The following is a 15,675-nucleotide window of genomic DNA, read 5'->3' as shown; positions in this document are numbered from 1 at the left end:
CCCGGGTTTATGCCATTCTCCTGCCTCAGCCTCTGGAGTAGCTGGGACTACAGGCGCCCGCCACCTCGCCCGGCTAGTTTTTTGTATTTTTAGTAGAGACGGGGTTTCACCGTGTTAGCCAGGATGGTCTCGATCTCCTGACCTCGTGATCCGCCCGTCTCGGCCTCCCAAAGTGCTGGGATTACAGGCTTGAGCCACCGCGCCCGGCCCCCTTCTTTCCTGTTCTAAAGTCTTTTTTTTTCTTCTTCTTCTTTTTTGAGACGAAGTCTCATTCCATTGTCCAGGCTGGAGTGCAGTGGCGCGATCTCAGCTCACTGCAAGCTCAGCCTCCCGGGTTCACACCATTCTCCTGCCTCAGCCTCCCGAGTAGCTGGGACTACAGGTGCCCGCCACCGTGCCGGTTTTTTTTTTTTTTTTTTTTTTTTTTGGTTTGTTTGTTTGAAGTAGAGATGGGGTTTCACGGTGTTAGCCAGGATGATCTTGATCTCTTTATCTCCCGACCTCGTGATTCATCAGCCTCGGCCTCCCAAAGTGCTGGGATTACAGGGGTGAGTCAGCACGCCCTGCCTCTAAAACCTTTTTAAATAAACTTCCACTCCTGCTCTGAAACTTGCCTCAGTCTCTTTGTCAGCTTTATGCTTCTCATGGTCTTTCTTCTGGGGAAGCAAGGACTGAAGTTGCTTCAGACCCACACGGATACTGCCACCTGTAACTCGGGGTAACTTGGAGCTCCTCTAGAGGCAACCTATCAAGGATTAACTGACAAATTGCATGTAAAACTCTTAGTGAATGTCTGGCACTTACCAAATCAGAAATGCAGTGTGTGAGCTCTTGCTGACACTAGCATTTTTTTTTTCATCGAATGACGATGTCATGTAACCCCATTATGTAGATGAGGAAACTAAAGTTCAGAAAAGCTAAGTAACTTGCCCAAGGTTATGCTGCTATTAACTGGTTGCAATGGAGTTTATTTCTAGTCTGCTCACAGAACCTGGGCTGTGAAACAACGTATTTTTGGTTCTTGCCTCATGTTCCTTAAAACTACAGCTGCCCACGTGTACCTATGAGGATTCACATTCATGAGTTTGCTGCAGCTACTCACAGGTGGCTTATTACTTTTTAGTTTAACCAATAATATTGATGACAGCTACACAATGTACACTGCCTCTCACCTATAAAAGAGCACCAAAGCCTTCCTCATGGTGTGCTTTGCTTAGGATAAAATGAGAACAAGTATATGAAAACTACTTAAAGTCTCTTAACACCAGCTTCATGTCAAGAGTGATTATTTTCCAAATTATGTAAATGGACAAACATAATTCATAAGGATAAATGCATCAAAGGAAATTGTTTGTTGGGCAGAAGACATTGCACCTGGCAGAAGGAAAGCTCTGAGTAAATTATACTGACTCTGAAAATTCAGGAACTTTTCAGGAGATGTTAAACAGTTGTTCCCTGGGACAGAACAGGAACCTGATCCCCTGGGGTGAGCTCACTGTGCCCCCAGCTGATCTTTCCATGAGGAACCACCTGCTGCTTTGACTCTGCCCTCCTTACGTCCATTGCTGTGCCTCCTTCACCCCAGCCCATCTTTTTCTTCTCCTTTCCCACTGCTTCTACTTTAAATCAAGCTCTCATTAACTTTCCTCCTGGAATATTTTAAGTTTCCAACTGTGCTCCTCAACCCATCATTTCTACACACATACCAAAGTTCTGCTGAAAATTATTTTCCTAACTAAAGCCAAGTCTCCTTAGTTGGCTAGTCAAAGATATCTGTGAGCTGGTTCTAGCATTAACTTTCCATTTCTTTCCCCACAATCACGCCCCCTGCTTTCTTTCCACTCTCTGCCATATTTCCACATAGTCAAGCCCTGTTCTGATCTCTGAGTGGAGTTCTAAAGCCAATTTCTCCACACCTTTTCCAGTTCCCACAAGCAAATACGATATCTCCCACCTGTGAACTCATGCCAAGTGTTATTATTCTATTCCTACTAATTTTATGGCAGGATAGGAAAGGAAAAAAATATCTGGCTGTACTCATTTTGGGTTCTCCAGCTTAGAGGACTAAAAATTGAACTGGGCAAAGACAGATTAATAAGAGAAAAAAGAGGAAAAAAAAGTTCATTAATATCTGTATCACACAAGGACACAGGGGAGCACCCAACAATGAGTAACCCAAAGAGGTGATTAGAATTGTGATTGCACCACTGCACTCCAGCCTGGGCAACAGAGCAAGATCCTATCTCAAACCCAAAGAGAGTATAACAATAATAAAATAGAATAATTACAACAATATACTGTAATAAAAGTTATATGAATGTGGTCACACTTTCAGAATGTCTTACCATACTGTACTCACCCTTCCTGTGAGGATGTGAGATAATAAAATGCCTACATGGTAACCTGAGGGGAAGGAAGTGAATGATGTAGGCTTTGTGCCATAGCATTAGGTTGCTATTGAAGTTCTGATACTACATCAGAAGGACATCATCTGCTTCAGATGATCCTGGATCACTGAGCCTCAGTGATATTGATGACCAATGGGCAGGTCACTGGAGAAAGAGACAACTCATGTCTTGGGTGGGACAAAGCAGGACAGCACGAGATTTCTTCAGGGTACTCAGAATGATGTGCAATTTAAAACTCATGAATTGTTTATTTCTGGAGCTCCAGAATATTTTGTATTTTCTGATCACAGTTTACCATGGGTAACTGAAACCACAGATAAAGGGGAGACTATTGTATCTGCAAACATCTCATCTTGCCTAATATTACTATATGTGGATCATCCTGACACATATTAAACTTTAAAAGTATCCTTCTTGCTGAGACAGAGGGGAGAAAGATTTCAAAAGGGTAAAATAATAAGGAAAAAATGAGTTCTACCTTCTTTGGAGAGGCTGGGTGGGTGACTAGGGTGGGAATCCTGCATTCTGGAAACACCAACTCATCACTCATATTTTCCAGAGAGAAAAGTGCTTGGAATCACTAAAAAAATCATTTTACTTAACAAAGATTGGTATTGACTGGGTGACCCCACTCTCCTTGGGGGGGGAGAAAAAAGCAGAACTAAGCCTCTTCTATTTTTTAGTTTAAAATCAGAGCAGCCCCAGGACTGGGACTGTTGGTTCTGAGCCTGGGAGTTGGAAGAGTAGATGTGCATCTCAATCTTGACCCACACTCTGATACTGTCCTGTAGCCAGGGAAGTGACAGAACTACTTTAAAGAGGCATCACCCCCATGCACGTGACAGTGTCCTCAACAAAAGACCCAGTTCAGCCCCTAAGCTCCCGAGTACCTGATGACCCTGCCCTGGAGCTCCAGAAGAGGATGGGCCTTAGCACTCACGGGGACCACAGGCTCTGCACATCAGCATTTCCTCTCTGAGGCACCTTCCCATTCCCCGAGGGCAGCACTGGGAATCTGGCTCTGAGTATGTAGCCCTAGGGGAACTCTGGAGAAAGGATGATTTTGGATTTACTGCTACTCTTAATAGACGAGGAGAAGAATGTCAATCATCTTATCCTGTATTCATAGTAACACTCCTGAATATTAAGAGAAGACTCACCACAGTTACAATAATAAAACCACTTTAGTAGATGATCTCTGTCTTACTCACAGAGGTTCAGTAGCCCTTGCACACCATGTGTTAATGCTTCCTGAATAAAAGTTATATAGGCACATTTTGGTAATTGGTGTTTTCTTTTCTTAGATGTGCAATCCATCTCATTTGGATTTGTTGCTAATAAGTATGAGTGGCAAGTTTTATATGATAAGATATTGCAAAAGTCCTATGGTTTAGATAATTCTAAGACATTGTTTTTGCATTCCTTCATTTAATAAAAATTTGAGCTCCTAATATGTGTAAAGAACCATTCTTGATACTAGAATAATCAAGATGCAAAACCACAGCCCATGAGCCTAGGCATTCACTAAACATTTACACATGCAACTTCTATTTATTTGGGGAAAACAGGAAAAAAAAAAACAAAAAAACCCCAGAGTATCTTACTAGGCCCTAGTGACACAGTCCTTCCCTCAGCATAGCCACTGAATAAGTAAAGAAAAATTTAATATATAAATCTTGATGAACACTAACTATAAATCTTGATGAGCACTATGAAAAAAACAAAGTAACTGGAAATTCCCCCACATAGCTAAGTGACACAGGATCTCCATGAAGAGATAAGTAATCATTTATGGGAACATCACCTCAGATAAAGAATAGTACCCTGAGGGCTTTAAAGAAATACCTTTTAGACTGATCCAGCAAGACATGACGAGGGGTTAAACTAGTACACTATTAAGAATATGTGTATTCTTTTCAAGTATTTAGTGAGAAAATACAATGATCTGGAAATACGGTGGTGAATACAGACATAAAATGTTTGGCTGTCCTGGAACTTACAAACAGGTGAGGAAGATGGACACTGAGCATGTATTGAGGCTCAGAAAATGATCCCCCAAAGTGGCGGCCTCAAAAGCAAAGTTTCTGTCTTTGCCCTCCTGTTTCTCACCCCGCATTCTCCACAGAGGCTAGCCATAGAAACTATAATTCCTCTTCCCCATGGTGAGCCATAAAAACCAGAACCCCTTTTCCCCAAAACCAGCCATAAAACCTAAAAAATATGACTCCAACTTTCCCCCACCTTTCTGTGTGAGAATTAGCCATAAAGAAATTCTCTGACCTCCCTTGTTTCACTGTAGGTCGTAAGACCCACCATTCCAAAGAGGGCACTGCCCCATACTCGGAAGGAATGCTGCACAGAGAAGAATCCAAACAAGCAGAGCTTGCTGGGTTTCCCGCCCCTCAGTCTATTACTATTAGATCACATCCTTTTTGTTTAATCATATTTCTACATGGCTGGTCATGTCTCATCTACCTAAGCATAAAAATGGATAGTTCACCCTGGGTCTTTGGGGTCTTCAGTCTGACGCCTCCCATGTCATGTAAAACTATGATCAAATAAATTTGTGATGGCTTTTCTCCTGTGAATCTGTCTATTGCCAGTTTACTTCAACAAACTGCAATCTCAGATCTTCAGAGGAAAAGTTTGAACTTACCTACACAGGTAATTACAGGTGTGATGAGGGCCATGTGATAGAATCATACGGCTGTAGGTAGCATGTGGATCTTAACAAGCCTAGAAGGACTGGGGGAGTTCTTTCAGAGGAAATATCTAAACCCCAAATTTTGAAAAACAAGCAGGCATTGATTCGATAAGAAGGGCTGGAATCTCAGGAAATTGTCTGAGACTGTCATTATCTGCTGGTTGAAGAATCTCTGAACATGAGGACAAGCATATCTGTTATCTCAGGTAAAGGATTGATAGGAGTTTAGGGGCAGTTTAGCTCTGGATGAAAGAGAAGGAGGCAGTGAACCTCCTTTGTTGAAAACAAAAGGGATAAAGTACCACTTATGGCTGGATAAAGAAAGGAGTTAAGCACATTTGAGCCTGATGGCCCTTTCGTTTTCACTGAAAACCGTTTCTGTAAGATTTAGCCTTACATATTCTGTTATCCAGTTACTATTGTATACTTTCTTCTACCTCTGAAACCGTGCCATTAATAATAAATTTAATTCTTTTCAAAATTGCTGTCAATAGGGCATTTGGGCTTCTCTCCTTAGGGTATAGGTTTTCTTTTCAATCAGAGTAGATTTCCTTGGGGAAAAACATAGAGCAGATTTTATGAGAACTAAAGTATGTCACAAAACATAAACACAAACAAACAAACACAAAACAGAAAAGGTATGTGTCTTCTCCCAAAGGCTTCTAAAGTAATTTTGAACTCAGAACATTTCTGATTTTTTTCCTGTCCACAGCATCAGGCATTCATGAGAGCAAGAAAAAGGTTGCAAAAGGTGAATGCATTCCTTTAGTGGAAAGCACAATTTGTGGGAAATACTAAAATATTTATTGCTTTTCTAGGAGCTTTACCAAAGGATGGAAAGGCCATAAGATTACTAATCAAGATTTTACCATTGTGACACTGGATTGTCAAAATACTTTAGTTTTTCATTTCGGAAATTGCTGTTCTAAATATAGTTTCGTGGCATGACAAATTGTCCAGTGATCTATGGAACTTACCATACTATGGAAGTTGTATTACACGAGCATAGCTGAATGCCACTTGTAGAAGTAACAGATGGAGATCTTGAGCCCTGTATCTCCTACTCCATGGAACCTTCCCATCTTCATTGGAAGACCTGATACTTTCTGTACTCAGCCTTTCATTCCAGCAGTTATAATTGATTGTAGTTATTGTTCACATGACTATCTCCCTTGCTAAACTGAATCACCAAAGGCAGAGACTATTATTTGTCTAACTGCATGAACTTGTATATAGTAGATGTTCAAAAATCTATTTTGCAACTATAAATGTAAGTGAAGTTTCAAGATATATTATTGAGGAAAGCAAAAATCAGATTTTTATCTTAACATAGATAAAACCTAAAAGGAGATATTCATTTAAGGAGACTTCCTCTCCCCTACAAGTGAACCAATATCCAAATAGCCCCTCAGCCATTTTGACACCTACTTCTTTTAAATGTTTCCCTTCCTTGAATGTATTCACTTTCATGATCCAGTGAGCCTAGGAAACGCAGCCTTGCTGAAACATCTGGGATTCATCAGGCTGGTTCTGTTAATCAAAGTTTTCTAGATCAGTTCCAGATGTTGACTAACTAAAGTTACACAAGCATTGTTCACATTTTTAACTACAATCAGATCTAACTTTCCATATCTTGAAGGTGGCTTAATTTGTGTAGGTAGGAGTTACACTCTTATTTTTAAAAATTAACTCTTAGTACAGAGGTAAATATAAAGCTGATAGATTATCCTAGAAGTAAATAAAGATCAATAAAAAATTCAAGATATATTTTCAGAAATGTAAGTGGCATCTAGTCACATAAACTCATAGATGTCATGAGAAGGAAAGAAAAATTAATCCTGTGCAAGTATCTACTATGTGCTGGACACCATGATGGGTAATGCACGATATTGTTTAATTGATTTAAATCTCATAGTGACTGTACAAAATCAAAATTATCCCATTATACAGATGAGAAAACACAGGCTCATTGGAGTTAATTATATTGTTGAAAATCATATGCTTAATGTCTAAGCTGAGATTACAGACTAGTTTTTCTGATCCCAAATTCAGTATTTTTTCCCACATGTTTCCTTTCCCTATAATCTTAGATAATATGAATTTGGAAAAGAAAAAAATACATATACAAGTATGCTGTAAAACATTTCCTCAAGGAAGACTATAAATGTAAAACCTATATCTACTTTTCACATAATTTAGTATTTTTGTGCATATTTTATTAAAATTAATTTAATTATCTGACAACATAATTGGATTTTCATGAAGCCTGAACAAATCTGGCAGGCAAGGAAAATAAAGTGAATCAATCTAATTCCAGTTCTGGCAACTCCATAATAAACACCTTACACCAATCCAGAGATGCTGCAGGGCTCTAGAAGAAGCCAGTGTGCTGTCAGTAATAATAATGGACTGATTTCTGCTGTTAGTAGGATTATGAGATAGATGTTCCTAATGGCCCATGGATGGCAATGCAATTTGATCCTGCATACCTACAACAAACTTATTTTTTAAAGCAGTGTTGGGGTGTAAACAACAACAACAACAAACAAACCTGTAGAAATCACCAAAGATGAAGAAAAAGAAAAGATATGGGAAGGAGGAAGTGGAGAAAGAAGAAAAGAAACAGGGAGCTATACCCTGAATTACGCCAGTAAGCAAACACAAAAGCCAAGTTTCCCTGATTCTAAGAACAGTCCCTGGCTCAGGAGGTGCCTCAGCCATTCTTCAAGGTCAGGATGCCTAGCATGAAGGTAGGATCCTCCACAGAAGTTAAAGTGACTATAGATCCATGTTCCTTTGGCTCCAGTAAAAGTAAATGTACATCTTATGTGGCAGAAAGCTACTCTACACATTAGGGCTTCTGAATTCTCAAAGATATGTAGTTAAAATAAGCTAAAAAATTTTAATTTACCCAACCATAAATAAAATAGGCCACCATGAGTGGGAATCAGCTGAAAACACACAAAAAAACTACCAAATATTGGAGACATTGGAATTAGCTGATGGTAAATAGAAAATGATATTATAAAACATCTAGGAAATTTTTTAAACAATACAAGTGAGGAACAAGAAATTATTAAAAATAACCAAGCAAACTGATTATAGAAAGATGAAGTAGAAATTTTAGAAAAAAATAGATTTATTGAAATTAAAATCTCAGTGGTGTATTAAATAACATATTAGAGCTGACGAGACAATGAACTAGAAGTAAGAGCTGTCAAACTTACAACATTGAGAAACAAGGACATGAAAATATAAAAAGAGCTATTGAAGACAATAAAAATGAGAAGGTCAAACATACATGTAATTGTACTCTAAAAAATAATAGAGAATGGAAAAGAGGCAATATTGGGAAGACAGAGATGTAAGCTGAGAATTCCCTGACTTTCTGGATAGGCACATATCTACAATAGAAAATGCACAATATATACCAAGCAGGTCAAGCAAAAAAAATCCACAAAACATAATAAAATTTCAGAGCACCAAAGATAATGTATCTGAAAGAGCCAGAGAAAAAACCAGAGTGCCTAAAAAGAGGATGATTTCGTCTAACAGCAGATTTTTCAATAGCTTCAGTGGAAACCAGAGTTCATAGAGTAATATATTCAAAATACTGAGAGAAATAACTATCAACCTAGAATTGTGTTGTTATAAAAATTATTTTTCAAGGACATTGTCAAACACATGCCCAAAATTAAAAACTGAGTTTACCACCAGCAAATCTTTACTAACATACCTTCTAAAAGATACCTTTAAAGAAGAAAAGATTGTAACAAGTTCTAAAATGCAAGAAGAAATGTTGATCCAAGAAATTGTTAAATATGTAAATTAATCTAAAAAGAAATAATGTAAAAATACATAATAAAATGACTAAATTCTGAGTTCATAAAGACAACAAAAATACTATGCTGACCCTGTTCAATACAGAATCTACTAGCCACAAGTTGTCATTTAAATTTAAATACAATGAAGTTAAAATTTTAGTTCCTAAGTCACACTGGCCACATTTCTTGTGATCAATAGCCATATACCAAGAGGCTACTGTTTTGGATAAAACACATATAGGACACTTCTATTATCACAAGAGGTTATATGATACAATGCTGCACCAAATATATACTTGTAATTTGGAATGTATTAGTCAGAAGTAGATGGTTCTAGGGTCCCTGTGTTCTTTAGAATAGTTAAGATACTGGCTCTCTTTAAGACTTTTAAATCACTAATTATGGCTGGTAAAATGTTTATAATAATCACTAAGGAATAAAACTAGAGTAGTAAGGTGTGGAAAAATCAAATAAGAAAAAAATAAACCCAAAGTAGAAAAAATAAATAAATGAAAGTGAAACAACTAGAAAACACCAAGGAAGGTGGTGAAAACAATTTCAAATATATTTGCACACAATAAAATGTAAATAGACTGAAATTGCTAGTGATGAGTAAAAATATCTGTCAAGATTTTAATAGTTTGTTTTTTGGTTAAATAAAAGGGGTTTAATTAAGTATGTAATACTATGAACAATTTTATAACACAAATTTGAAAACTGGGACAATATGGAAAAGTTTTGGTAGCAATGTAACCAAATAAATGTGACTAAAACCCAAATATTTACAAATAAAATTTGCCAAACTATATGCTATCTAGTGCTGAGTAGCAAACCACTCCAAAACTTACCGAATTAACATTTATGTTGATCATGGTCCTTTAGTGTGAGCAGAGCTTAATGGAGCTCATTCCTCTCTGTTCCACTCACATCACCTGGAGCAGCTCAAAGACTGGAGGCTGGAATCCAATCAAAGTTCAATCATTCACACACCTGGGGTTGGTGCAGGCAACTGTCTGAGACCTTGATGGGGTCTGTCAGCCAGAACACCTACATGTGACCACCCCATATGACTTGGACTTCTCAACATGGTGGCTTTGTTCCCAAGGTGAGCATCCCAAGATCATCCCCAGGGCAGGACACTTGACGTTTCATCACTTAGCCTTAGAAGTCATGACACATCACGTCTGCCTCACTCTGCTTGTTGACTCAGTCACAAAGTTCCATCACGTTTTAAGGGAAAGGAAAATAGGCCTCACCTCCTAAAAAGAATAGAAAGGTTCTGGTAGAAGTTGTGGAACTGAAAAATTGCTGTGGCCATTTTCAGAAAGCACAGTCTGCCACGTGTTTCAATGATTTAAAAATTCATCAGAAATTAGGGAAAAAAAATACTTTCTTAACCATTTTTTGAGTCTAGTTTTACCTCGAATACAAAAATCAGGCAAATCTAGTAAAAGTAGAGACCAATCACATTCACATGTATGAGAAAATATTAGTAATTCAGCAGCCATCCCACTACTGGGTATGTATATCCAAAAATAAAATAAAATAAAATCTATGTCAAAGAGATACCCACACCAGCATGTTTATTGTGGCATAATTTGCAATAGCCAGGATATGGAATTGACCTTAGTATCTTTCAGTGAATGAGTGAATAAAGAAAATGTGGTTTATATACACAATGGAATATACAATGGGATATTCAGCCTTAAAGACAAAATCCTACCATTTTTGACAAAATGGATGAACCTGGAGGACAATATGTTCAGTGAAATAAGCCAGGCACAGACAGACAAATACCCCTATGATCTCACTTATTTGTGGACTCTAAAAATGTTGAACTCATAGAAGTAGAGTATAGAATGGTAGTTAGCAGAGACTGGGGGTGGGAAGGAGATTGGGAAAATATTGATCAAAATACAAAATATCAGCATGGATGACTAAGGTCCAGAGATCTATTGTATAATATGGTGACTATAATTAATAACAATGTATTATAACCTTGAAAATTGCTAAGAGAATAAGTTTTAAGTGTTCTCACCATGAAAAATAAGTATGTTAGGTAATGTACTTGTAAATTAGCTCAATTTTGCTATTCCATAATGTGTAAATTTTTAAACCATCATGTACATGAGAAATGTATAAAATTTTGTCAACTTACTTTTTAAAAGGTAAGAAATTATTAGGTATCCAAATGTAGTCAAGTGTTAAAAAAGAGAATATATCATGAAGAGGTTGTGTTTACTCCACTAATCAAAGGTGGCTTAACATTAAAATTTTATAAGTGTAAACCACTGTATTTCCAGGTTAAATGAGAAAAAAATATAATCATCTCAATAAATGCAGAAAAAAACATTTTCTATAATCCAACACCCTTTTCCAACAAAACTAAACTAAATACTTAGTAAAACAGGAATAGAAGACAGTTTTCCTTATCTGCTAAGAAGCATTTACAATGAGAAAAATAACCCATAGCAAATATTAATGATATAGCAAATATTAATGATGTAACGTACCATGTAAAAGAAAAAGATGGATACCCCAAATCACTACCTCTATTCAACATTATGCTGAAGATCCTATCTAGTTTGTAAGAGAAGAAAATACAATAAATATGGAAAGAAACCAGGCTGTCACTATTAAAAGGTGATTTGATTACCTACATAAGAACCCCATCTACTAACAAAATGCAAGAATTAATGAGTATTTAGCAAGGTGTCTGACTATAACAATATGCAAATTTTATTGTGTTAATACACAACAACTAGAAAACATTTTAGAATTACATATTTTTGTTATCACAAAGAATATAAGTACAACGAATAGATTTTTTTTCTTTTTTTTCTTTGAGACGGCATTTTGCTCTGCGGCCTAGGCTAGAGTGCAGTGGCACAATCTCGGCTCACTGCAAACTCCGCCTCCTGGGTTCACACCATTCTCCTGCCTCAGCCTCCTGAATAGCTGGGACTACAGGCGTCCGCCACTGTGCCCAGCTAATTTTTTGTATTTTTAGTAGAGACGGGGTTTCACCGTGTTAGCCAGGATGGTCTTGATCTCCCGACTTCGTGATCCGCCCACCTCAGGCTCCCAAAGTGATGGGATTACAGGTGTGAGCCACAGCGCCTAGCCAGTGTTTTTAAGAGGATATGTAAGAAACTAAAGAAGAAAGACTTAAAATTTTTTGAAAGCTATTTTTAAAGGACCTAAATATGAAAAGGGAAATACGCCATGTTCATGGGATGGGATAACTCAATATCATAAAAATGTCACCTTAAATTGAACTATAGATTGAATTTGTTTCCAATATCATAAACTCAATATCATATAAATGTCTCCTGAAATTTCTCTTCAAATTGAACTACAGATTTAATTTTTTTTCCAATCTAACAAGGTTTTTGAGAAACTTGACAAGCTAATTCTAAAATTTATTTGAAAAGGCAAAGGCTCAATGGGTAAAGTATTGAAGAAGGATAGGAAAGCAAAATTGTGCTACCAGATGCCAAGTTTATTATAAAGCTGTGTCAATTAATAAGGAAAGACCAACCTGACACCAAGACAGAATTCCTAATAAAATAGAGAACCCAGAAACAGATCTATACATAACAGAACCTGATATATAGCAAAGATGATATGATCACTGGAGAAAGGAACTAAGCTAATAATAATAATAAATAAATACAGGTATTATTTGTTTATAAAATAAACTACATTATATATAGGCATCAATTCCAGGTAGATCAAAAATTTAATGCAAAAGGGAAAATTTTAAAACTTTGAAAGAAAAATATAGAAGATAATCTTTGTGAACTCAGAATAGAGAAAATGTTAACTATAAATTTTTAAACAATGCGAAGCTCACCTACATTAATAGGAAGAATTTCTGTTTATCTAAAGACACCATAACATAAAGTTACAAACTATTTGTAACTTTTAGAGTCAGCAAATAATTAGTATTCATTAAGTGTAATGAACTCTTCCACATTGAGAATAAAATGACAACTTCCTCTCTCCCCTCAAAAAACTAGTAAATGGCCAAACCAGCACTTCAAATCAGAGAAAGTACTAATGACCAAGCCTCTTCAGTAATCAAAGAAGTACAAAGTAGGATCATAATAAATTGAGATAATATCTATTGTTGGTAAGAAGTAAATTGATGAAAAAGATATACAGCTCTGCTATAGTATAAGTATAATTGGAAACATTTGAAAAACACTCATCTTATACATCTAAACACTAACTTATCTGTAACACAGCAATGTTACTCCTAGAAACAAAACCTAGAGAAATTTGCATGTGAGACCCAAAAGATATGTACCAGAATTTTATAATTGTCAACAATAACTGTTGTCAACAATAGAAAAAATTAGGTAACAAAAATCAATTTACAGAAGAAACAAATTGATTGTAGCATAGTCATATTATAGAATTGTGAAAATGAATAAAGCTACTAGCAACATAATAGATAAACAATGTTGAGTGAAAAAAGTCAGTTGAAGAAAACTGCATAATACATGAAATGACATAATATATACTGTATACATAATCATTACATGTTATCAATTTTGAACTGTTATTTGTTTTAGAAACTGCCTTTATGTAGGGATTGCTATGTATTTGGTAAATTTATTGTAGAAAGAAAGAGTAATAAATACATCAGTTACTTCTGGAAAGGTGGTAAAGGAATGGAATTTTGGAAGAATATGCACATAACTCAATGATGTTGATAATGTTACAGTTTTTAGCCTCAACAGTGGGTTCACCAGTGTTGATATTATGCTTTCTAAAGTCTCATAAATTATGTATATGTATTGGATATTACATAATAATGCTTAATCAGAGCTTTTGTGTATTGTTTCATACACTTCATAAATTGTTTTGCTAAAAATAGCAAAAAAGGATTCATTCAATAAATTATATTATAGATGGGTAAACATAATAGAAGAATGAATTTGGAGCCATATAGCTCTGGACTGGAATTTTTGTTTTGAAGCTTACTAGCTTGAGCTATACACACATCAACCAGATACTTAAGACCTCTGAATATCAGTTTCCTTCAACAGTATTGTAAGTCTACTATGTACTAAGTACCATTCAGAACACTGGGCACACAGTGGTGAACAAAACAGACACCATCTACAGGCACTACGAAAGTGTATGTAGAAGAGGTTCTACAGGAGCCTGTAAAGGGCTAACCACGAAAGAGCAGCAGTACTTGGTGTGAGATGTATGTCAGTACCTTCTTACATCAATTTCGGTGGAAAGCATGTCATTTTGCACAATATTGGGGAAGTTTCCTGCAACTGTGAGCAAAGCAACACAATGAGAATTGACTATGTATTCAGAATGTATATCCTGGGACTATATGAAACATAGCTAAGTACATTATGCATCAAACTAATATGAACATAAAATACTATCAAGTCGCTTGTATAAGAGCTGACAATCTGCTCTTCTGACAATCAAATTATGGTGTGAGGATGGTACCGTGTACAAGGAGTTCTCTCTGTAGAAAAGTCTTTGTTATAACTTCATCAGATGCTTTAGTTGTGTGTTTTTCCTATTTACACTATCTGGTGTGTGATGTTACCCTCCCTGTGTCCATGTGTTCTCATTGTTCAGCTCCTACTTATGAGTGAGAACATGTGGTGTTTGATTTTCTGTTCCTGTGTTAGTTTGCTGAGGATGATGGCTTCCAGCATCATCCATGTCCCTGCAAAGGACATGATCTCATTCCTTTTTATGGCTGCATAGTATTCCATGGTGTATATGTACCACATTTTCTTTATCCAGTGACTGCTTTCGTTTTGTGTTTCCTATTTACATTATCACTGTCTTAATCGTCCCCAGTGTTACCAGAAAGAGAAGAATTCACTTCCTCCCAAATTACTTTTGCAGGCATCAGGATTATAGTTCTCCCTGCTCCTATCTCACTTTCTGTCTGCTCTCGCTGAGCTCCTAGATACTCAATCTGTTCTAGGATTACTGTAAGTGATGCTATGTGGGTTTATCAATAACTGTCTATCCTCAAGGAACATTTGCTCCAGAGAGGCACATGGCCAATTTGAAAGCAGAAAACGTTTATATCGTCATGTGCAAAGAACCTAAGAAAAAAATACAGTGATAATCTGATACTAATATCATTACTATGAAAATAAAATTTGGGTATATCTATAGAAATGCAATAAACGCCCTCACATTTAGCAAGAAGCAAGTTATGTGTCACACAAAGGGCCTGCGGGAAACCAGTGGTAAATTATTGGAGAAGGGCAGTTAACTGAAACAAATTTGAGTATAAAAGCAGCACAGAGGCAATGATCATTAAATTCTCAGCAACTGCGAAGAAATAGGATGGAGAAGAAAAATAAAAATTTAAGTCAAGGACCTTTTTCACAAGTAATATTTGAGGAATTTTCCATAATTCTGAGCAAAGCAACAAAAATAGACTTGAATGTGTATTCAGATAGTTATTGATAAAAAAGAAAAAAAGAGATGAAATTATAATCATTTAATTTCCTAGGAAAAGTGGTTAGGAGAACATAATAGAACTCTGTCAACCCAAAATTCAAGTGGTAACATAGGCTTTCTTGAAAGGGTACTTCCCAGAAATGAACCAGGCAATCAGACCATGGAAGAAACTTTAAATATCAGAGGTCGGTTTTTAATTGTTTGCTTATTTGTATTGTTGAAGCTCAGATTTATACCCCAAAATATGGCCAACTGACATGCTGAACCAAAGAAGCAG

This window comes from Piliocolobus tephrosceles, chromosome 7 (genome assembly GCF_002776525.5).
Source record: "Piliocolobus tephrosceles isolate RC106 chromosome 7, ASM277652v3, whole genome shotgun sequence".
NCBI lineage: Eukaryota > Metazoa > Chordata > Mammalia > Primates > Cercopithecidae > Piliocolobus > Piliocolobus tephrosceles.
The sequence above is the reverse complement of the archived record's forward strand: the minus strand, read 5'-3'. Positions refer to the sequence as shown.